We start from the raw sequence: 26164 nt of genomic DNA on the forward strand, positions 1-26164 counted from the left end.
GAATGGATAGGCTGACTCTGAATCCCAGTGCCACATAGTTTCAGCTGGTGAGAATCTGCATTCCAGGCTAGTTGGAAAACAGTTGGAGGATCTCTCATCATTGTTGATCTTGTTTTCAGGTCTCCAACACAAAGGTGGATCATCATGATCCATTCTCAGGGGCTCCTGCAAATAAACTTTGCTGCAACTTTCATCTAGAGGTGTTTTTATTAATAACTATATATATACCCAGGTATATGTGCACAAATACACCAGGACTCTTGTTGGGCCCTTTGCTGATAATATATTTTTGTACATTGGATGTATGTATAATATTAATATTCATTTTTGTATAAAGCTTGTATTATTTCCATACTAGTGTGCATTTAAATAGTGTACATATAGTTTTATATGCTGATTGCATTAGTGCTGCTCCCAATTACTGGTTAATTTCCCAGGAAAGGACCCCCCTCTGTTCAGAGGCACTGTCCTGGGGGAGGCACTGCCAATTTTATCATCAAACCCACTTTTCCACTTAGCCAAGGTTTTGCAGCTCCTTTTTTACCTTCTTCCTGTGGAGGGAGAGCCCCGGATAGCAATGGCCACACCCCCTGACAACGTCATCTGCTGATGAAACGCGTAGGAGGAGCCTGCGGCACGCCACGCTGGGGCACACGAGGGGACGCGGCGGCCATTTTCTAGGTTGGGAACCAGGTCCCGAGGAATACACTTAAGATATACACGCTGTATTGTCTTCTTCCAAATGTGAGTTGCCACTTTTTAGTTCATGCATCAATAAACACAGTTACTGTACTTCACTATGGGAGTTGTTCCCTTTTTTTACACATGCACATTTACCGAGCGGAGCTGATGTGGATATCGCTACGAGCTGGTTTTCCATCTGCATGGGTCTTCTGATGTGTGGTACAGGCTGGAAATGATCTCTGTGGCGGGGATCATTGCAATGTGGTAAGGGGCCATTTCTATCTCTTGGTGGTGGTCTCTATGCACTGGGCTTTTGGTTTGTGGAAAGTTTGGCATCTACTTTGGGAGCACATTTTCTCGGAAGGACTTGATTTCCATTAGTTGATTTTATAATTCTTTATCTGGACTGTGCAGTTCATTTTACTATTACGAGCGCTACACCACATATATTACAAGAATGCACACTCACCAGACGTTGTTGATCTCTAATGCCATATGGCAAGAAAGATCAAAAAAAGCTTAAAGGATCATCCAGATCTGCAATCCAGCTGTCCGTGCCTGGAGGAGGTTGGTCCTGATTTAAAAGCAGGTAGATCTGTGCTGAGAAACTCTATGTGATCGCTAATGATTTATATTGGATGAGAAATATTTTCTTCTTGATAGGTGTAGCACAATGGAGATACATGCAGTAACTAGGGTGGGGCTCAATGCAGTCTTCATCTGTGTGTATAGCCCCGTACACACGTACCGATTGTAGGCCGTAAATATTCGGCCGACGACCGATCGGCCGATTGTAGGCTTGTTAGTATGATGCTTCCGACAGCCGACAGCGCATTTTCGGCCGAACAGAATCTGTCGTGCAGGCATTAAAATTTTTGTTGGCCAACACCAGAACGGCCGATTGTTCGCCAGTCAGTACAGATTTCGGCCGACAGACAGCAGATTAGCAAGACTGGGCATGCTCAGAAAAGAAAAAAGACAAGGAAAGTTAACCATCACATGACATCACTTCTGCACAAAATTCGTGTGCAGTCTTTTGCAGTTTTCAACAGACACGACAGCCCTGGACAAAAGACGGCCGATCGTTCGGCCGACGATCGGTACGTGTGTACGGGGCTTATGTCTTCATTTTGTGTGTATGTCTTCATTTTTCATTCAGTCTGATTGCTGGCTCCATTTATATAAGACTGTAGCCTGTGTAGCCTGTGCATATATGAAGAGAAGAATGGCTGCACACCAAACGATGATTTGATAATAGGAAGGATTTATTGTACAAAACTGGATACAAGGTACAACAGAATTGAGATGGTAGATACATTTCACACAACCAACAGCGTGCTTGTTCACGAGTAGTCCTTCTCTTCTCTTCTTCTTCTCTTCTTCTCTTCATGTTCCTGTTCAGTGGTGGCGTTCCGAGGTCCAGCACCCATTGATGATTGTTGATTCATTCCCACCTAAGCAGTGTACATCCTCTTCACAGTGTCTTAGCCTGTGCATATATCCAAGACAGTTGTTTACTTTAGGCTCGGTTCATGCTGTTGTGACCTGAAAGTTGCACAACTTGCGGTGTGACTTAGACTAATTAGTCACCAGGATCACCTCAACCGAATGGTTAACTCTCCCCCTGGTGCCAGGGTTTGGCATGTGGTGGACCGGGTTAATAAATTACTGTGAGGGGTTGGGCATGACCTAGCTGTCTGGGTCCACGTTGGAACCAATGACAGAATATATGGAAGGTGGAGGCTCCTTAAGAACCATTTTAATGAACTAGGCTGCAAGTTGAAGGGAAGGACCTCCAAGGTGATATTCTCTGAAATATTGCCTGTCCCATGCGCAAAACAGGAAAGACAGGGGGAGATTAGAGAGCTAAATGCATTGCTAAAGACCCAGTGAAAGAAGGAGGGATTTGGGTTTTAGAGCACTGGTCTGACTTTTCATTGGGGTACAACCTATATGCTAGAGATGGTTTGCACCTAAATGGAAGGGGGTCTGTTGTGCTGGGGGAGGGGTTTATGGGAAGGTTGGAGGAGTATTTAAACTAGGATTGAGGGGGAGGGTAAATTAGATTATAATGGGGCAGACAGGGGTCAGACCCTATTGGGGGTTGGAATGGGGAAAGATGGGGGGAGAGCTATGGCAGAGGGTAAGAAGGTTCCCATGTTACAAACAAACATTGGAAATGGTACTATTTGTACTAAAATAAAAAATATGCAAAATAAGTGTGCAAAATATGACAATGAATTAAAGTGTTTGTACGCCAATGCCAGAAGTCTGCCAAGCAAAATAGGTGAGTTGGAAGCTCTGGTGCACGAGGAGAACTATGATTTAATTGGTATTGCTGAATCTTGGCTTCATTCTTCACATGATTGGGCTATTAACTACTTCCGGTTTCGCGCTATAGCCGAAGTACGGCTACAGCGCGGACTCGAATTTCCGGGAGGCCGTCTTTAACAGCGGCCATTTATCACAGCGGCCATTTACCACGTGATCGGGCCGTGCAATGAGAGATGATCTCATATGTAAACATATGAGATCATCTCTCATCACCAGCTCTCTTCCTCACATGGAGACTGCAGTGTGAGGAAGAGGAGAGCCCGAACACCGGTAAGGGAACACACAGGAATGTAATCAGGGCACTGATCACCAGTGCCCTGATTACAGAAGAGGGGAAAAAATGCCACAACTGCCCACAGTACCCGCCATCAGTGCCCCCCATCAGTGCCCACAGTCAGTGCCCATAGTGCTGCCAGTCGGTGCCCATCAGTGCCTGCTCATCTAGGCACTGATGGGCACTGACTAGCAGCACTATGGGCACAGAGTGTGGGCACTGATGGTGCTGCCCATCAGTGCTGATCAGTACCACCCGTCAGTATCCATCAGTGCCACCCATCAGTGTCACCCATCAGTGCCCATCAGTGCCGCCTCTCAGTGCCCATCAGTGCCGTCTCTCAGTGCCCATCAGTGCTGCCCGTCAGTGCCGCCTCTCAGTGCCCAGCAGTGCCACCTCTCAGTGCCCAGCAGTGCCACCTCTCAGTGCCACCTCTCAGTGCTCATCAGTGCCGCCTATCAGTGCGCATCAGTGCCGCCTATCAGTGCGGGATATTAGTACCTCCTCATCAGTGCCACCTCATCAGTGCCCATAAGTGCCACCTCATCAGTGCCCATAAGTGCCACCTCATCAGTGCCCATGAGTGCAGCCTATCAGTGCCCATCAGTGCCGCCTCATCAGCGCACATCAGTGAAGTAGAAAAATTTATTTATTTTCAAAATTTACTCACAGAAAATAAGAAAAACTTTTTTTTTCAAAATTTACTGTCTTTTTTCTTTTTTTTTGTAAGAAATAAAAAAGCCAGAGGTTATTAAATACCACCAAAAGAAAGCTCTATTTGTGTGAAAAAAATTGATAAAAATGTCATATGGGTACAGTGTAGCATGACCGCGCAATTTTCATTCAAAGCGTGACAGCGCTGAAAGCTGAAAATTGGCCTGGATAGGAAGGGGGTATAAGTGCCCAGTAGGCAAGTGGTTAATATTCCTGGCTATGCTCTCTTTCGGAATGGCAATGTAAAACGGAGGGGTGGTGGTGTCTGTCTCTATGTGAGAAGTGATCTCAAAGTGAGTATGAAAGAGGACCTAGTTGATGGAGAGTGTGATGAGTCTGAAGCAGTATGGTTGGAAATCTACATGGGTGTGGGTAATACATCCTTAGAGTTTGTAATAGACCTCCCAGTATTAATGAGGAGGTGGAAATTCAGCTCCTTGCACAGATAGAAAGGGCTGCAAGGGCTTGGACAGTGATAATAATGGGAGATTTTAACTACCCAGACATTGACTGGAGTAATGGCACTGTTGGAACAGTTAAAGAGTAAAAATGTATAAGCCTATTACAAGACAATTTTATGGTGCAGTTTTTTGAGGCCTTGACTAGAAATGATGCTCTGCTGGACCTGGTAATCTCAAACCATGAAGAGCTTATTACCAATATTTCATATAAAAGAACATCTGGGTAGCAATGACCATAATATGATTTTGTTTAATGTTAGCTGTAAGCAACAAACGCATACAGGAAATATAAAAACACTTAACTTTAATAGAGCAAATTTTCCAAGGATGAGGGCTGCTCTCCAAGACTTAGACTAGGAGGAAATATTGGCATTGATGAACACAGAACAGAAAAGGGAATACTTAAAAAAAAAAATAAAAATCTGTATCCGAACTCACTGCAAAGTATATTCCCATGGGCAATAAGTTTAAAAGGCTAAAAATAAAACCTATGTGGCTCACGGCCAAAGTTAAAAAAGCTATAAATAATAAGAAAAGTGTTTTTGAAAATGTAAATAATGAAAGAATACTATCATTGTTTAATTGTTACAAAGAATATAACAGAATATGTAAAAGGAAATCAAGGATGCAAAAATTTAAAATGAAAGACAGATTGCAAAATATACAGTAGTAGGACAGACCCCAAAAATTATTCAAATATTAATAGTAAAAAGGTTAGGTCTGAGCATGTAGGCCCTTTACAAAATAATCTGGAGTGGGTGACTGGTGACAAAGAGAAGGAAAATTTATGAAATACTTTCTTCAGCTCTGTGTATACAAAACAGCATGGGGGAGTTCATGACCATAATGGGGATGGTATTGACACAGCCCCAAATTATCCACAATGGCTCAAAAGTGATATGGTCCAGACATATTTAGACAGAATAAAGGAGGATAAAGCACCTGGACCAGATGGCATCCACCCACGCATCCTAAAATAACTGAGCTCTGTTATTTCAAAGCCTTTGTTTCTAATTTTTAGGGACTCATTAAGGATTGGAATAATACCTCTGGATTGGCATAGGGTGGAGCCTATATTTAAAAAGGGATCAAAGTCTTGGCCAAGTAACTATAGACCTGTTAGTTTAACTTCTATAGTCAGGAAGATACTTGAATGCTTAATAAAAGATCATGTAGATGAGTTCTTGCTGGAAAAAAATATTTTAAGCAACAGACAGCATGGATTTATGAAAGACAGAAGTTGTCAAACAAACCTGATTTCTTTTTATGAGCAGGTAAGTAAAACCTTGGACAGAGGGGTGGCTGTGGACGTAGTATACTTGGATTTTGCAAAAGCATTTGACAGTTCCCCACACACGGCTAATGTGTAAGGTAAAGTCTACAGGCTTGGAAAGATCAGTTTGTAAATTGATAAAATGGATGGAAAGATAGAATTCAGAGAGTAGTGATTAATGATTCTCACTCTGAATGGTCTGTGGTTGTCAGTGGTGTACCCCAAGGTTCAGTGTTGGGACCCTTACTTTGCAATGACTTTATAAATTATATAGGGTCTGGGATTAAAAGTACTCTTTCAGTCTTTGCAGATGACACAAAGCTATGCAGTGGAATAACTTCCTTACAGGATATCTCCAACTTACAAGCCAACCTCAATGCACTGTTTCATGGGGCAACTGTGTTGAAAATTGAGGTTTAATGTTGATAAATTTAAAATTATGCACTTGGTGGCTAAGAATATGCATGCATCATACATACTAGGGGGAGTAAAACTAGGGCAACCCATAGTGGAGAAAGATCTGGGTGTTCTGATCATAAGCTTAATGATAGCATGCAATGCCAAGCTGCGGTTTCCAAAGCAAGCAAAGTCCTTTCTTGTATTAACAAAGGCATGGACTCAAGAGAGAGAGAGATATCATTTTGTCCCTGTACAAATCCTTAGTAAGACCTCATCTGGAATATGCAGTTCAGTTTTGAGCACCAGTTCTCAAAAAGGATATTGGGGAACTGGAGAAAATGCAGAGAAGAGCAACCAAACTGATAAGAGGCACGGAGGAGCTCAGCTTTGAGGACAGATTAGAGGAACTGATTAGGGGGATATGATCAACATGTACAAATACATAAGGGGTCTATATAGTGAACTTGGTGTTGAGTTATTCACTTTAAGGTCATCACAGAGGACAAGGGGGCACTCTTTACTTCTAGAGGAAAAGAGATTTTGTCTCCAAATACGAAAAGGTTTTTTCACCGTAAGAGATGGGAAAATATGGAATAAACTGCATCCAGAGGTGGTTCTGGACAGTTCAGTAGATTGCTTAAAAAAGGGCTGGATTATTTCCTAGGTGTACATAATATAACTGGGTACTAATATTTATAGGTAAAGTTGATCCAGGGAATACCCGATTGCCTCTCGGGGGATAAGGAAATAATTTTTTCCCCTGCTGTAGCAAATTGGATCCTGCTTTGCTATGGTTTTTTCGCCTTCCTCTGGATCAACTGCGGGTATAGGAGTGTGTATATGGAATCATATGGTTGTGTTTTCTTTTTTGTTTTTTATTGGTTGCGCTAGATGGACTTGGGTCTTTTTTCAGCGTAACTAACTATGTAACTATGTGACTTTGCAAAACGACTTCCCGGTGACTTGAGTACTACTTTGATAGAAACAAAGAATAGAGGAGAATTGAAGTTGGATAGAAGTCACCTTAAAGTAGTACAGGAACCATTTCTGAAGTCGGAGCGACTTCAGTACTGCAAATTAAGACAGCTCTTATTGACTAACATGGGATTTCACATGTCATGAGAGTGTCTCACAAGTCGGATCCCAAGTCACGGCAATGTGATCTGAGCATTAATGTAAATGAAAGAAAAAAACACAGGGGCACTTTTTGCAACTGGAGGAATTAAAGGTTGAACGTCCAACTCCATTTAAAACTTTGATTTTATTTTGGACAGGGTTAGATTCTCTGTCTGGTTTTTTATTGTCCTTCATGCCCTATTGTGGAGATTTTCTCTCACTTCCCATTGAGACAGGAAGTGATGGGAGTCTTCCCAACACATGACACAGATAAAAACAAGACATTTTTAGTATAGTGGGAAAGAGTTAGAAACTATGTTTTTTTATAATTTGTTTCAACTTCCCCATACAAGTGACAACTAATGCCCTCCCCAATGCCTCATTTACTCAATCAGGGCGCAGTGTAAGCTGGTTGTTAAGGAGCGGGGCCGCTGGGGCATCCTTTACAACTGATGAGTTAACAGCTGTCAATGGTCTTCCCTGTTGACAACTGGATATAAAAAAAATATGCTGGTAAAAAAAAAATGCGTGGGGTCCCCCCCCATCCATTACAGATCCTTACCTGGGCACGCAGCCTGGAAGGTCAGGAAAGGGGGGGCGAATGAGCACCCCCTCCTAAACCATACCAGGCCTTATGCCCTCAACATGGTAGGGGTGCTTTGGGGTAGGGGGGCTCCCAAAGCACCTTGTCCCCATTTTAATGGAGACAAGGGTTTCTTCCTGACAATCCTGGGCTGTGGTTGTCAGGGTCTACGAGCAGGGGGCTTATCAGAATCTGGAAGCCCCCTTTAACAAGGGGTCCCCAGATCCCAGCCCCCCCTATGTGATTGGGTATGGAGTACATAGTACACCTACCCATTCCCTAAAAAAGTGTACAAAAAAATAAAAATAAAAACAGGAGACAAGTTTTTGACAAATCCTTTATAAAAAAAAAAAAAAAAAGAAACCGCGTCCCCCACTGTAAATCCATTGTCAATCACGCGGCCCGCCACCCCACCAACCTAAAAAAAAAAAAAAAGCTCCGCCTTCTGGGACAGCCGCCCGCTGAATGCCTCCTCTGTGCTTTGAGAGTTCTTATACAGGTAATGTCCCCTGGTAGCCTACCCTCTTGTGTGACTTCACCGGCCCAGCATGCACCGGTCAGTGAAGTTACAAGGGAGGCGGGGCCACCAGGTGACATTGCCAGGTGGTCCCACCCTTACCTATATAAGAACTGTCAAAGCGCAGAGGAGGCATTCGGCAGGCGGCTGTTCCAGAAGGCTGAGCGTTTTGCTTTTTAAATCGGTGGTGTGGTGGTCAATGTGATTACCTCGTACCCATTCACATGGGGGAGGCAGGATTTGGGGGCCCCCTTTGTTAAAGGGAGCTTCCATATTCCAATAGGCCCCCTGCCAGCAGACCCCGACAACCACAGCCCAGGGTTATCGGGTGGGAACAAGGTGCTTTGGGGCAGGGGGGTGTCACATACCTGGTCCTGAAGCCGAAATGCTGAGAGGGCTCTCCTTGCGGCTGAGTGCTCGGTGTCCCTGAAGGTGGTAACAGGAAGCACGAGTAGCAGGGATTACCAGCTGTGCTCCAGATGAGGGTTGGTGGTAGGTAGATCTCTCTGCAGGTGAACAGCAGAGGAGGTGAGCACTAGGACCCAGGAGTGCTGTGGAAGTTGCACACTGCACACAGCTGGAAGTAGTTTGTAATTGAGAGTGCAGCTGGCAGGATCAACAGGTAAGTACTGGAAGCAGGTTCTGCAGGCTGGGTACAGCAAGTGGGTACCAAGACAGATCACAGCAGACAAGGCACAGCCGAAGGCGTAGCCAGGGACAGAAGCAGAGGTCAGTAAGCCAGTGGTCAGCAGATCAGATAACAGAGTCGTGGTTAGGCAAGCCGGGGTCATACACAAGGCAGATGACAAGAGAAGATCCGTGAACAATCCGAGGTCAGAGCTGGGACAAGAGGAATCCAAGAACAAGCCGGTTTGACAACAGGTGATCAGAAGCAGCAGCAAACACAGGAAGCAGGAAACAGGAAGCTGAAGACCAATCAGCAATGTTCATGTGCCACAGATATCCTTTTAAAGGCCAGAGGGTGCTGGGATTGGACGTCCACTTTGTGCGCCAGCAGGCACATGTCTTCGCCCTAGCGGATGTGCGTTTGCAATACGTGTGTACGTATTCATGTTGAGAACTGGCTAATGTGTCAGGTCTATGAGTGTTTATTCTCCTGACAGGGGAGCAGTATCTCATCCTTTTCTCATTTTTCCCATTACCTCTTTTCTGTATACACCTGTGCCTATTATCACCTTTTTGACTGCAGGTGAACTGTTTTCCACTAATCATGTATAGTAATTTGCTTACATTATGTAAATATGTTCATTTATGTAGTCTGTTATATCACATGTGATTTCCTGCTTCACTTGCTGCTACTGTGTACATTTTAAAATATACTTTTCAGTTTATCCCTGTAATATGTGATATCTAACAATTACTGTATTCATATATGTATAATTGCGTGTGTAAATGGAGTACTAATAATGTTTTATTGTGGAAATAAAACCCATGCACCCACTTTCATGCTATATTGGCTACTGTCCACCATTTTCTTCTTTCACTAGACTTGCCTTATACACGAGTGTTACATATATATATTGTTTCTAACCATGCAGACAGTGTGCCATAAATACAGTCTGAATTCAATGATAAATTGTAAATCAAAGATATGATATAAAAATAAACAAAACATTCATAGAATAAAATTTACTAGTAAAAATAGTTCCTTACTTTTAATTAATTGAAAGTTTCACTAATCCCTTTACTGCATTAAGATATACATAGTTAAAAAAATCGGGGTGTGTTTCAAACCTCAAATCCAACTGTGTCACAACTGTTTCATGTTAAAGCTGACTCATAAATTATTAAAAATCATATTCCTTGCATGTCAGTTTTTGAAGCAGGGTTTCAAATTTGTCCAACTCTTTAATGTCTCATAGAGCACTGCAGCTCAAATTACATAGTTCATATCTTTCACCATCAGCGCTGATTTTTTTTTATTTTCCCTTCTAATGTACAAATATCTATCCTCTGGAAGCAGACATTTACCATTCTATACACACAATTTTGAGATGTCTCAAAGGGTTTATAATATTTGCAGTACAGACTTCAACCAAAATTGCTTCCATATCTTGGGCGTAAAATGTTTAGGAGGGATTCCTTATAGGGATCATCACTGTTCCTGGATCCCCAAATCCAGGCCTTATGATGGAGCTTTTCAACCCATAAAAAATCCTTAAAGCATGTTTTGTTGAAGGACCTAATCACTTTGTAAGTGGCAACCCATGTAAACAGGATTGTTGTCCTGGGATCGCCCTGGGTTTATTTGTACAGAATTTAGATCCTACAAAGCATACATGGCTAGAAATGTGAACATGCTACAAGAATTCTCAATTATTACATTTTTCTATTATTTATAATTGTATATTTTAGGTTGCTATCACCAGAATAAGAAAATTAAAATAAACGTGGCATGCTTTACCAGTCTGCTTACCCCAAATCTCTTCTAGAACTTGTCACTGTAAGAATTTTTATTACAAGGTAAACTAGTAATCATACAATTTTGTATAACATTATGTCTTAACATTACCATTCTTAACATTATGTCCAGTCATGAGTCATGATCCCAGTTTTTTTCAAGTTGTTGTGTAAGAACAACTGAAATAATAAAGTAGTAATACACCCTCTGTGTTTTTTTAACTTAGTCCATTGAGCACAATAAAATAAATATTACCCAGTAAACTGCTTGTTAAAATTCTTATCTCAGCACTTGAAGTTTACAATTTTCAAGGCTGCTCGCTCCTGCTCTCTCAGTGCTGCTTCCCTGAACTTCTGATCTTTACAGGAAAGAGATAAAAGTGGGCAGGTCAGTCTGGAGCCAATCTGTTAGTTTGGAGAAGGGAGGAGGAAGAGGAAGGAAGAGCTGGGGAGTGCCTTGCCATCCTAGACTGTGGGGCTGTGTGCTTCTATTGATGCTGCAAGAGAATAGATTACAATTTAAAGAAGCTGCATACTCAGTAAGTAATCAGCCACTGAAAGTGCTTTAAAAAATGAAAGCTTTAATGTCCCTTTAACTTAAGAGTTTTTAAATTAAACTGTGCAAGTCAATTTTATTGTCTTGCAGTTTAATTGCAATTGAATATTTAATACAAAGTTTATACCTGAAGTTTCTAAAGAGAAAGCACACAAGTGTCTTTTCCCATTGTGATTGTATCTCCCTAACCAGTTGCCACCCATGTAACGTATATGTGTGGGAAAAAGAGGGCAGACTTTACCATCCATGGGCCGAATATATAAGGATTCTTTGCTGAGTGCATGCTTACTGCTTGCTCCAAGAACATTGCCCAAGCTGCACATGTGTGTGTGTGTGTGTATATATATATATATATATATATATATTGTAACAGGACGTCAAGTAAATGTGACAGGAAGTCAGCTAAATCTGTGAATGTTGTCACAGATCGGAGATACAATTCACCAATTACTATAGGGTGTCGGCTGCAGAAGCCAGCAGGACGTTGAACAGAGTTCAGCTGTTCAGAATGAGGAAATGAAGGCCTCTATAATTTGTCCAAAGGAAGTCTAAGGATTGCTGCCTCCTGTCGCCGTGTGGGCTGGGAGAGGAAGACAGACAGACGTGTGCCCCCTGAAAGCTGTGTGAGCATGGGGAAGACCTCCTAAAGCGATGTGAAGCTGAGGAGGGTAACAAGTGTGAAGACTACTTGAAGTGAGGTCTTGGATCGTTTCTAGGTGAAAAGAAACCAATGGACATTTCCTGTGTGAAGGGGAAATTAACCAGTTATGAAGACTTCTCAAAGGTGAGAAAACAAACTATTTCTATGTGGAAGAAATAAAGGAATGTTTGCCATGTGAAGAGACAAGCAAGGACTGTTGAGTATCCGCTGTAGGATAAGAAAGTCGGCCCAACAGTAGGTTGGGGACAGACTCTTAGGTAGGTTCCAGTGTGAGAAGGTAGCCGCCCACAGAGGCAAGGATTTATTTTGTCTTTTATTTTATTTTGCTGGTTTTTACGCTTGCAGTCTGGTGAAGAAAAATGCATTAATAAACCAAACTGTTGTTTGCAAGCAATTCTCGGCTATCTCTCTGTGAAAACGCACCCCCCAAAGGGGTCATCCACACCTGCCACCGAGCTAATCCCTCACATATGGTGGAGGTATGCAGTGGGCAGAAGCAGAGATCCCTGCAAAGAAGTGCATATGTTTGATGAACTTTGTCTGGTGCATGAGATTGCACAATCTATGTGTGCAGGAGAGAAGATCCTGAAAGAGAAAAAAACGTGTTTTAAAGAGACAGCGGTCTCAAAAATTTTGATGAACTGTGTCTGGTGCAAGGGAATGCACAAACTGTACAGGAAAGGAAATCCTGCAAGAGAGAGAAAAACTACTAAGTTTTAAAGAGACAGTGGTCTTAAAAGTTTTTCTGGACTTTGAAACATTTTTTTGTGGAGTGACTAAAGATGGGGCGATCAAAACGGCTGAAAGATGCAAGGATCGCTGAAATGAGAGACCGGATTCTATGGATGGAGGGGATGCTACCGTCTGAACCAGCCCCATCCATGCCTGAATGGAATCGACTAAAGAGAAAGGTTGTTGTCCCTAGCAACACTGGGGCAAATGCAGATTTTCAGCGGAGCTTTGCAGCTCAACAAAAGGCTCATCAAGAGAGCATGGCAGGCTGGAAGCAGAGACGCCAGCAGCCAATGGAGGCAATCGGTTTGGAGGAAACCGAATATGTGTGCAGGGCTGAGCTGGATGCCTTGCAACGAAAAATGGAAGAAAAGGAACAAGCCTTGGAATTGCTTAGGATGGAGCATAGAAACGTGCAGGCTCAGGTGTTCCAGTGGGAAGAATCCACTGCTCTTCTTTTTTCCGAGTTGCACAAACGCAGAGAGACTATAATGGAGAAAGATACCATCCTCATGGAAAAGGAAAGTGAAATTCAGACTTTGCAGAAGCAAAGTATGTGTGATATGTTGGAGTTGCGTAATCAGCTGAAAGGAAGTCTTCAGTCTTTGGAAGCTACCAAAATAGACCTGCAGGAGTCGCAGGAACAGAATGTCGCTCTGAAAACGACATTGTCTCTCAGCGACAAGGAGAAAAGAGAAAGAGAGGCTAAATTACTGAGTACTGTGTGTGAGCTCACCACTTTGAGAAGTGTGGTAGATGAATTGCGTGCGGACTGTGAAAGTTGGAAAGATGAAGTCCAACGTGTCCAGCAGCAGTTGAGGGAGAGAGAGGCCTGTGTGGCAGAATTACAGTCTCATTCCCAGAAGCTAGCCTTATGCAGGGAAAAGGAGATTCTGAACACAAGAGAAGAGAAGTAGAGGCACAGCTGCAGGAATCGCAAGTCAAGGTCTCAGAAGGTGACTGATTGTGTGCTAAGCTGTCAGAGAAGGCAAACCGACTGCAGGTTGAGCTGGACAATGTTACAAATCAGCTTCTTGGAATCGCAGCTGCAAGACACGCAGGAACTCTTACAAGAAGAGAGGTGTCAAAGGCTGAGTTTTAGCACAAAGCTCAAACAAATGGAAGATGAGAAAAATGGCCTCCTGGAACAATTAAAAGAGGAGGAGGAAGCAAAGAAAAACCTATCAGAGCAAGTCGCAACATTGCAAGCTCAGATAGGAGATATGAAAAAACGCATGGAAGAAAGCGTTGCTTCATTAGAAAATGTTGAAAATGTGAAAAAGAAGTTTGATCAGATGCTTGGTGAGGACAAGACTGTGTCTGCAAAATATGCAGAAGAACGCGACCGTGCAGAAGCGGAGGCACGTGATAATGAGAGCAAAGCCCTGTTCTTGGCTCGCTCCTTGGAAGAAGCTCTAGAGTGTAAGGCTGAACTAGAAAGAGTTAACAAACAGCTGTGTACAGAGATGAAAGATTTGGTCAGCTCCAAAGATGATGTTGTGAAAAGCGTTCAGGAGCTAGAAAAGTCTAAGCGAGCCTTAGAACAGCAAGTAGAAGAGATGAAGATTCCGTTGCAGGAACTGGAAGAGGAATTACAGGCAACAGAGGATCTGTCCCAAAGAGGGGATAGTGTGCCTGATGCAGTTTTTAAAAGGAACAGTGTCTTGGGGTCTGTACTGAATGAGCATAAGAAATTTGATGACATGTTGCTTGAATCACCCCTCTGGAATAAACAGTTCCTTCAAAAACTTCAAGCATTGGAAAATGTATCATTAGAGCTTCAGCAAACAAAGGAGCTGGGTAAGAAATGTGATGATTTCTCAGTTCAAGCTGAAAACCTAGTGGAGAAAACTAAAGCGGAGAAAACTAAAGCAAGTGATATAAAGCTGAGAGAAAAAAGCAAACGTCACCTAGAGGAGAAAACTAAGGCTGTTGGTGAAAACGTGAAGCAAATGAATAAGTGCCTTTCAGGGAATATTTCCAAAATGGAACTGGTGAAAGATAGGTGGCAGAAGTTTGATCGTGATCTTGAGATACATTCCATGTGGAGTTCAGATAAAGAAAAGGAACCAGGTGACCTTGAGCGGTCAAATAGTTCAGCAGAAAGTGCATTGAAGAAACCTGTAATAGACTGTGTTGTTGCCTTTGACCCCTATGTTGGTGGAAGGAAAGTTGATGATGTTCTGGTTGGCTACTTCTGTGAAGAGTTGGGCAAGAAATATAAACTGGATATCAAATCAAATAGTAGGCCTTTACTGCGACTCGCTCAGGAGGGCGAAAAGTTTAAGAAGTTGATGAGTGCAAATGCTTCAGATCTGCCTCTGAATATGAAATGTTTGGTGAATGATATTGACGTCTCTGGAAAAAGGAACAAGGGTCACTTTGAAGAAATGGGTGACAGCCTGGTGTCGCAAATGAAAAATCCTCTGCACAGCATCTTAGAGCAAGCCAATGAACATGTGCTGTGTGAAGAGATAAAACATGGACTGTTGAGTATCCGCTGTAGGATAAGAAAGTCGGCCTAACAGTAGGTTGGGGACAGACTCTTAGGTAGGTTCCAGTGTGAGAAGGTAGCCGCCCACAGAGGCAAGGATTTATTTTGTCTTTTATTTTATTTTGCTGGTTTTGACGCTTGCAGTCTGGTGAAGAAAAATGCATTAATAAACCAAACTGTTGTTTGCAAGCAATTCTCGGCTATCTCTCTGTGAAAACGCACCCCCCAAAGGGGTCATCCACACTCGCCACCGAGCTAATCCCTCACAATATATATATATATATATATATATATATATATAGTGTATATATATATATATATATATATATATATATATATATATATACGTAACTGTGTGTGTATATATATATATATATATATATATATATATATATATATATACATACACACAGTTACGTATATATATATATATATATATTTATATATATTTATATATACACAGTTGTGCAGTGCGTTCATTTTTTTTTTTTGGGGGGGGGGGGTTGTATTTTTTGGTGATTTTGATGTAATTTATAATTTAGTAAGGAAATAATTAATATTTGTTTGTGTTAATTTCGGCTTCCCAAAATGACAATTGCATTTAAGACTTACATCTAAAAAAAATTATGATTTGGAACAGTTTTTAACAACTTTTAGCTAGAAAATAAAAGCACAGAATTTGTTAGAACAGTGTACTAAGCAAAAAAAAGCTTTATGACCTTCAAAAAATTGAATTACGTATGTAGGCAAATTAGACATTGAGTTATAATGAAGTTAAAGCGGTGTTCCAGCTTTTTCTGTGTTTATTAAAAGTCAGAAGCTACAAAAAGTGCAGCTGCTGACTTTTAATAAGCACGCACTCACCTGTCCCACGATCTAGCCATGTGGCTGCCCGAAACCTTGATCCTCTCCCTCTGGTCTCAGCGGCGCCGGCATCACTAGTGTGGGCAGGGCACCCAGCTGTGACAGCTTGCGGCTTCACAGCCGGGTGAAAAATGCGCATGCACAAGTCGCGCTTCGCATCTTTGGTTGGCAATCTTCTGGGACCTCTGACGAGTCCCAGAATATTGCAGGGAAGGAGGGGGAAAAGAGAACATCCGCTAGGGGCACCATGGCGCTCTGAGCTGAAGTAGGAGCGGGTACCTGTCAAAACTAGTTAACCGCTCCCCACCCCCCCAAAAAAAATGAGAGTTGGGACTACCTAAAGAGGAAGTTCCAATTTTGGGTGAAACTACGCTTTAACCATTGCATACTGAGGCTTCTAAGTTTGACCTAGGCATTTTGAATTAAAGCTGAACTCAGCACATAACAACTTTAATTTGAATATTTCCCTTAAAAGCTACAAAGGATATAAAACCCCTTTTTGTGCATCAAATGCCTTTTCAAACCAAGATATCACCTTGTAAATGTAGTGGTGACATTATCACTATTATAGACATAGCTTATGCAGAGAGCATAGCTGTAGGTGGGACCTAGCAGGTTCTCCCACTACAAGTTGCCTGCAGAAAACTACAGGAGGGGGCAGATATAACACCATTCACCCTGCACAAGGAGATTGAGCAGCTGTGGCCGGCCTTTATTAGGGACTGACCGATTATCGGCACTACCGATATATCGGGGGCCAATATGCACTTTCCCCGATATATCGGTATCGGCCCCTGAGGTTTCCAATATTGCCGATATTACGGGAAAGTGCTGTACCGAAGTGATGCCTGCAGCTAGAGGCATCACCCCAGTACCGGCATACATAGCTGATGGTCGGCTGTCTTGTAATGACAACCGATGCGGCTGAGAGGCCACTCGGCTGTCATTACAAGGAGCGGGAGGGGACGCCCCCCCCGCCACCTTCCATGGTTCGCCCGAGTCTCCCATCCTACCGGGAGACCCGGGCATCCTACCTGCATGGCCGCCATACAGAAGACACGATCAAAGCCGCATTCGGCTCTGATCGGGTGTCCATGTAAAAAACCTGGAAGTAATGTCATGACATCACTTCCGGGTACTCTGCGCCACATTAAAAAACTGACAGCATTCAAAACAGCCAAAGTTGGTGTTTTGAATGCTTTTCAGTGCCGAGGAGGGGTTTGGGGTCTTTTGGACCCCAGATCCCTCCACAAGAGTACCTGGAAATAACAAAAAAATTTAAAAAAAATCTTTTTTTTACATGTCTGAAAACTTCGGCTGATATCGGCCGATACCGATATCCTATGACCAAAATATCGGTATCGGCATTAAAAAAACGATATCGGTCGATCACTAGTCTTTATTGAATTAAAATTCTACAAAGAGGCATGATGCAAGAGATGTTTAATGCTTGTTGATTGAACAGATCTGGAAAAAATATCACAAAAGACACCAAAATCTTAACTTTTTTTTTTTAACTCATAAATTGTTCAGTTTTAAGTACTGCAACTCGCTGCAGAGTGGTATGGAAAATTGTTGCAAATTTCTAGACCAGAATGCTCCACATCTGCCATCTGTGTTGCAGTGTTAACTTAGTACATAGAAAACAACTGTTTTCTGTGTGCCCCTGTGAAGACCAGATTTTTTTATAATGCAGAAAAACTCAAATTTTTGCACAAGTGGGAACAAAATGTCTATTCCCATTCTAAAGTTTCATTTCAAAACTGCAAAAAGTTCCTTTGATTCCTCAGAAATAAAAAGAAACGTTAGAAGTGGATATTCAAACTTTTATCATTTTGACCATGATGAAACCAGATCCGTTGTTACTTCTACAGGCCAGAAGCAAAAATGACATACACATTCCATGTAGGATAAGGCCAGAAAGAGTCTTTTACCAACAAAAATAGCAGTAGTACTTTGAATGCTTAAAGCGGTTGTAAACCCAAAACTGCAAAAAAAAAAAAAACCTGCAAGACAAAGGCATAATGAGCTAGTATGCATCGCATACTAGCTCATTATGTATTACTTACCTTGGAACGAAGCCCCGACACGGACCCCCGGACATCGCTGCGGGCGCTGCCATGATCCCACGCCGTCTCTTCCGGGTTCGGCGGCTCCGGCGCTGTGATTGGCCGGAGCCGCGATGACGTCACTCCCGCGCATGCGTGCGGGAGTGATTTTCCGGCAAGCTCCCGGCAAGTAAAACTGAAGGTCCCCCCGGACCTTCAGAGCGCATGCGCCGCTCGCGTGAGCGGCTGCATGCACTGCAAATCCGTGCCGGTTTAGGTGATATTAATTGTACCTACAGGTAAGCCTTATTATAGGCTTACCTGTAAGTAAAAGTGTAAAAAAGCGGGATACTACCGCTTTAAAATGGCAGTTCATTTCTACAATTTGTGTGAATTATCTTAATTTAAGGTGTGTACTGTATGCTGGCTGAAAATGTCCCTGGACTCTACCTTGTGTTCTATGTATTTTCTATAAAAATTCAAGAAACATACAGTATAATGTTTAAAAAAAAAAAAAAGTAAGCATTTGTACAGAATAGATGTATTGTAGCAGGCAGGTGATGATGAGCGTTGACCTGAGCATTCTGAGAATTTATAGCCAGTTAGCTGGGATATAACCATCTGCTGCTATAACTCATGAATAACTTACTGACATTGCTGAACATGGATAAACTTTGTAGTCCTACATCACATTTCATCTGCCTATTTTTCTCCTTCATTTCTGACAGGAATTCTTCAGAAAAAGCCATATTCAGGCATAGATTAATGAGGGTAAATCAGGTTAACAAAGGCCTTTGAAACATGCTATCTATTGTAAATATAAATAGGGTGTTGTTATCAAATTAATACTCAACACCAAGCAACGCTTATTGAAATAATAAAATTACAGTAGTTGATACATCAGTCCTACTAGAACTATATAAATGTTAGTCCATCAATAAAGAACTGCACACGGAGTATTAAATGTCCATGGGACACACCCAGTGAGTTATCTCCAAACAGGGAGGAAAAATGAGCCATCACCACACCTCATGACAACACACCCTCTTTGGATACCCATAGACGTTACTCCAAAGGTTTGCAGGGATGGATTACATATCCTCCTTACACTCATATGCACAGGATCATAGACCACCAAAGAAAAGGGGGAGAGCTCATAGCGTACCTCGGCAAGCTTTGATTGGTAAACAAACAAACCCCCCTCTCCTTAAATGCACTTACACAATATACAGGTAAAACGAGCAAAGGAATACATAAAATAGCAGAGCGCGCAGCGGCTGCCTCTCACTGATCTAATCTGTCCAGCGGAGCCTGTCAGGCGGAGGAAACACACATACACTACTCCATAGAAGCCGCGTGGTCACGTACTAACGCGTTTCGTCATCACTTCATCAGAGGGTGCTAATTTATGTATTCCTTTGCTCGTTTTACCTGTATATTGTGTAAGTGCATTTAAGGAGAGGGGGGGTTTAATTGTTTACCAATAAAAGCTTACTGAGGTACCCTATGAGCTCTCCCCCTTTTCTTTGGTGGTCTATGATCCTGTGCATATGAGTGTAAGGAGGTTATGTGATCCATCCCTGCGAACCTTTGGAGCAGCTTCTATGGGTATCCAATGAGGGTGTGTTGAGGGAGAGGTTCCACGAGATGTGGTGATGGCTCATTTTTCCTCCCTGTTTGGAGATATCTCACTGGGAGCGTCCCATGAAAATGTAATACTCTATTTCTTTATTGATGGACTAACATATATTTAGTTCTAGTAGGACTGATTTATCAACTACTGTGATATCATTATTTCAATAAGCGCTGCTTGGTGTTGAGTATTCATTTGATAACAACAACCTATGTATATTTAGTTTTAATTTTTCACAGGTGGCTGCTTTTTTAGAGGTATTGTTATAACCTTTCCTGGCGCAGGGTGGAGATGTTTTATAATTTTCTATAATTTTGTCCCCTATATATATTAATGCTATCTATTGTAGCCTCCTGATATATTTGTAAAATGAGTCCCTCACAGCAATAGCCCAAACAAAATAACAATACATCGCTAATAACTCTAACAGAATAAATACCTGTACCTTAAACCTGCCAAAACATAAAGATACATAAAAACCATGTCACATATTTATATAATAGTACCAAAATACAAAAGTCCACATCATTCATAAAATATCTTCAAATTCTATCTTCAGTAATATTTCTTACACATGTAGCACTACTCCCTTGAGAGCTGCTGGTTACGGGTTCCCCTGGGTTACAATTAGCAACAGCATGACAATTAGGCATTTTCCAAGTGATTATGGCTCAGTCAGGAAACAGTCCAGTACCTTTGGTTTTTATGTTTTGTTTGGAACTTGGATGGGAGAAGGGAATGAGTGGGATACTCCAACTTTATACACTATGCACAATATGCTGGGACAACTGAAAAATGCTGAATAGCGCTGGGTAACGCTGAGTAACGCTAGTCACGGCTAGGCCACTGTTTCAGTATGTCATGGACTGTGACGCAGAACTGAATTAATTCCCTGAGGTAATCTGTACTCTGAGGCAACCGAACTGTACTGCTGAACAACTTCAGGGCCCTTCCTGGCACCCCCTTTGTTCCTAAACTTCAGGGTCAACTACATGGCACCCACTTTACTGATGCACTCCTTGTGTGAGCTAGCTCCTTGATCCCCTGACTTCTCTGGAGTGGTCCCCTCTCTTAGGTGGACCCCTAGGCAGATCTCCTGGTACTCACGATAGTGTTTTTCCCAAGATGACTTTGCCAGCAGCTCCACTTGTCAGCACTCTGGATCCTCTGCAGCTCAGCTCCACACCTGGTTCACTAGGCCGACCGTCTGAACCACCTTTCTCACACCTGCAGGAGGAGAGGCAGCCGTCCACCTCCTCCTGGGACTTTGCTCCGGCCAAAAGACACTCTACCTCATGTGCTCTCCGTTTTTATCACCAATCCCATGATGCACCTCTCCAGGTGCCAACCCACTGGGACAGTTACAAAAGCTTGTGTATCATTGGCCATGTTTCCTCCACTGTCCAACACGCCTCCCCATTGGCCACAGTGGGGACACTCCCTCAGTCCAGATGAATAGACACACTGAGCACAGAGAGCAGGCTTAACTAAAGATCAGGCTCCCCTGATAAGCAGCAGGAGCATTAGATGCTTTTACCTAGCACCTGTCTAGGAGGGTGGTACATCCATATGAGTTAATATTTACACTGTACACTCCCAAATCTGTGTGCCTATGTCGCTCACCTTCATAAATAAACCTCTTACAACAGAAAAGGTATACAGTATAAGCAAAGTTGTCATTAAGGAAGGAAAAGGTCAGTTCCATCATTCCTCATTAACTGCAACATTCATTCTTATAAGGATTCTCATTCACTGTTTCTTCCCAGAATTACAATAGCTTAAAAAGATACATCATAGTGCCCACTGTTATCACATAAAAAAATATTTCTAAATAAAATGATTTCACTCACAAAAATACTGTGCTTCATGCAAAAAAATAATGCAATAATCCAAGGTGTTCATAAAAGTTCAGTAATCCAGTGTGTTCACTTCACACCCAAGCGCATCAAATCATTACTATATATATATATATATATATATTTTTTTTATATATATATTCTGAACACTAGGTAGATATTATAAAAAGAGCAAATATATGCTGCCATGTTATCATTAATAAATCATTAAATGTATTTTTAATACAAGCTCAATGCTCTTTTTCAATAAACACATTATGCATTTACATACCTCTTTAGACCCAGTTTGTTCAGACAGTATGGTCACCTGCTTGGCACCATTCACAGGCAGATTATGTCTTCAATAGGACCCAGTGGGGTTAATTTGATAAAACTGGAGAGTGAAAACCTGGTGCAGCTCTACATGGTAGTCAATCAGCTTTCAACTTAAGCTTGTTCAATTAAGCTTTGACAAAAAAAAAAACTGGTAGCTGATTGGTTTCTATACAGAGCTGCACTAGATTTTGCACTCTCCAGTTTTAGTAAATCAACCCCAGTAAATGAATCCAACACAATTTTACTCCAGCAAATTACAATATAAAGGATTCTTTACCAGTCTTTTGAAGCGTAAGAAGTCAATGACTACCTATGTCATGTCACTGCAAAATCCTAACACTGACTGAGGGGACACAGAAGAAACAGGGTAGGTCTAGCTAGGATTGAAGGAAATACCAAATCACATACATAAACAAGTTGTAGTGGCTCAAAACCACCACTTAATGCCAGCATACTGCTAAATAATAACAACCTGATGCAGTTCAATATAACACAGAAAAACATTTGTATATGGAAAAAGAGGAGAAAGGGGAAACATCATAGCAAATCCTCAGGTGCCATCATCCCAAATTAGCAAACACCTATTTTAACTTCATAGAGAAGATGACTTTAACTAATAGCACCTAGAGAAGCACATGCAAATTAAGCAGATATATATATATATATATACAATTTGTTACCAGATATATTAGTCAAAGTATGAATATAATAAATACCAGATATGACTCTCTACAGCCTCCAAAATGTGCAAAAATAATTAATTTAGTATACTGTACTATCAAAAACAAGAACTGCTTACGCTAATATGTGCTATTACATCACGACAATTAAAAATCAAAAGAAAATATAGTGAAGTGCTCTAATTATCTCTAAAACATTGTGCATAAATTATGCCATGCGTTAACAAATATACCATGTGTTATCAGCAATCACAGTTGACAAAATAAATATATCAAGTGTTCAAAAAACGTAGTGTTCTTTTTGAAACATTTCAATGGGCATTCCACAGTGACAAAAGATCGTTCTGTGTGCCAACTGTGAAGTATTAATCCAAATACAGTGTACCAAAACCCCCACTGTGCCACTCAAGGTGTGCCCTCACCTTGGAAGATGGACCTCACTGTTTTTGAAAATGTGAGGTCTTAAGCGTTTAAATGTATCTTCTTCCTAGAAAGCTCCTCCTGGAAAAATAAGTATCCACCTGTACACATCAGTTTCTGTCATCCTTAAGGTATATTCAGCTCCCCTGCAGTTCATATAACCAAAAAGAGGGTTACACAGCATAAAACCATAAAAACGTTTTTTATAAGATAAAAATGCACTAGCAGTTGATCATGTCATGAAATGCGAAAACATCCACAGGACATCTCATGGTTTTTGCAATCAAGAAATAATTTGTATGGTGGCTAGAGGATTTCAATTAAGGACTTTTTTATGAGTGATATTTAAATTTGTAGACATAGTTTTGTAATACATTGAGTGTGTTTTATACTATATGATAATCAGTGTTGGGGGTAACTAGTTACAAAGTAACTGATTACAGTAACTACATTACTTTTTTTGGTAACTAAGTAAAGTAACTAGTTACAATACTAATATTGGTAACTACACTACTTTACTAGGCTATAGGAATGCGCTTTCCTGCGTTACCCAAGCCGTGCGATACAATCGTTATTTCGAAGAATAGAGAGGGATGAAGTTTATGACTTTTTGTTGCACTTTGTTGCGCTTCCACCCCCACTCGGCAACGGGACACTAATGCACGAGGCAGCTGGCTCCGATTGCTGCCTGACACCCGCGATCATTCCCCACTGAGAGAGAAGGACAGGCAGCTGTTGTAAACACAGCTGACCGTTCTTCTCCCTGGACTGATTACAGAGCTCATGTGATCCAGCTATAAAGGGAAAACACAGGTCTCTGTAATAATTTCACAAGCCCCACCCCATACAGTTAGAATCACTCCCCTAGGTTCACATTTAACCCCTTGAGCACCCACTAGGTTAACCTCTTCCCTGCCAGTGTCATTATTACAGTAACAGTGCATATTTTTAGCACTGATTACTGTAGTAATGTCACTGGTCCCCCCAAAAGTGTCAAAATTGTCAGTTAGGGGTCCGATCTGTCCGCTGCAATGTTGCAGTCCCGCTAAAAATCGCAGATCGCCGCCATTACTAGTAAAAGAAAACAATAAAAATTACATAAATCTTTGCCGTAGTTTGTAGACGCGATAACTTTTGTGCAAACTAATCAAAATATTGGCCTAAAATGTTAAAAGATTTTGATTTTTTAATTTTTTTGGGGGGAAATGTCATATAGCAGAATGTGAAAAATATTTTTTTTTTCTTTTTTTTTTTTTTCAAAATTGTTGCTATTTTTTTGTTTATAGCGCAAAAAATAAAAATCGCAAAGGTGATCAAATACCACCAAAAAAAGGCTCTATTTGTGAGAAAAAAAGGACATCAATTTAATTTAGGTACAGTGTTGCAGGACCGCGCAATTGTTCGTTAAAATAACGCAGTGCCGAATCACAAAAAATGGCCTGGTCATTAAGGGGGCAAATCCTTCCGGTCCAAAAGCGGTTAAAGGCAAAGAGAGAAGCTTTTTCCACTATTATAGTTGTGCAGGATACTGGGGAAAGTGGTATAAGCCACGTTAATAAAGCAGATAGACCTCTTACAGGTCTATTCATGCTAGTTTCTATTTCAGAGAGAAGTTCAACTGGCGTGGGTTTAACACCTAATTAATAAAGGAGTTGTGTCAATTTTCAATATATAAAAATATGGCACAGATCCAGTAACCTGGCAGAAAGCTCAAATGCCTCCTTGATGATGTAATGAATACACTACACGGTTAGAGACTGCATATATAGGCAAAGAAAATGCCTTTTCTTGCAGAAAATAGGAAACCCGACACAGCTCAGAATAAATTGATGTAGACTTCATTCACTATCCATCAAGTCGTGTTCATTTTATGTATTTTATTATAATTAAGGCCCAAAGATTGGGGCTGAAATGCGTCAATCTTTTCACATGATGGATTCTTCTTTCTAGATCAGGGTGTCAACCTCAATTTAAGCAGGGGCCACATCTGCAATATGATTGGCCTCAAAAGGGCCAGTTGTATCTGTAAGACTAAGATGTCCAGAGCATCCCCTAACCTTACATAAGATGTGAAGAGCCTCCCCACCATCAGTTGAGTTAAGTTGAGTCCCCCACCCTCCCTTACATCACAGTGCACCCCCTTACCTTGAGCTGCTGCTGGGAAGAAGGTGGAGGCATTGCTGGAAAGAAGAAAGTACAGGGCCTGGGGAGGACCAGAGGGGGGCTAGAGCTCTCCTGCAGCTGCAGGAGAGGTGCGAGGGCCACATGAAATGGCCTGGAGGGCCAGGTTCAGCCCACGGCCTTGTGTTTGACACGTGTGGTCTAGTTGGATAATGAATAAAGTCTGCATCATTTTATTCTGAGCTGTGTTGGTGCTGGATTTTCTATTTTCTACATGATGGTCTGCTATATGTATAGGGCAGTGATGGCGAACCTTGGCACCCCAGATGTTTTGGAACTACATTTCCCATGATGCCCAACTACACTGCAGAGTGTATGAGCATCATGGGAAATGCAGTTCTAAAACATCTGGGGTGCCAAGGTTCGCCATCACTGGTATAGGGTATATCCTGGCATGGACTATTGCACCTTATCCTGCAGATATTAAGTTAGGGTTTGTAGCACCATAAAGTTTTCTTTCTTAAAATTACCTTTTCTTACCTATATGCTTGGCTGGTAATTTCTACAAATGCAGGGTAATAGCCTTCCACCATCTTGGACTTCCAGCATTCAGATTATTGATACACTGTATACCCTCAACATGTCTTGGTCAGACTGGTATCACTCATTTACTGTAGGTTATCTTGTGTTTTTACATGTTTCAGCATTGTCACCATCTGTTGTATTTAAACCAATTGATACTCATTTTTACTTTTTACTCCTTTGTTTTACAATCAGACTCAGTCTTATGCCTCACAAATCCCAACTCTTTCTCTCTGCTTCTGATTATAGGGATGGAGGTACAATGGTTAGTTGTAACCCTATTTAAAGTCCCAACCTGTTCTCCACAATTATAGCCTTCCACCTTCCTCTTGCTCTCAGCTGAGTGGGGTGTGTGGGTGGAAATAGAAAGCCGGAGCAAACAGTTCAAGCTTTTCTGCTTTCTACTGTATGTCTTTTCACAAAATT

Source organism: Pelophylax lessonae, assembly GCF_965119305.1.
Source record: "Pelophylax lessonae genome assembly, chromosome: 3".
NCBI classification, from domain to species: domain Eukaryota; kingdom Metazoa; phylum Chordata; class Amphibia; order Anura; family Ranidae; genus Pelophylax; species Pelophylax lessonae.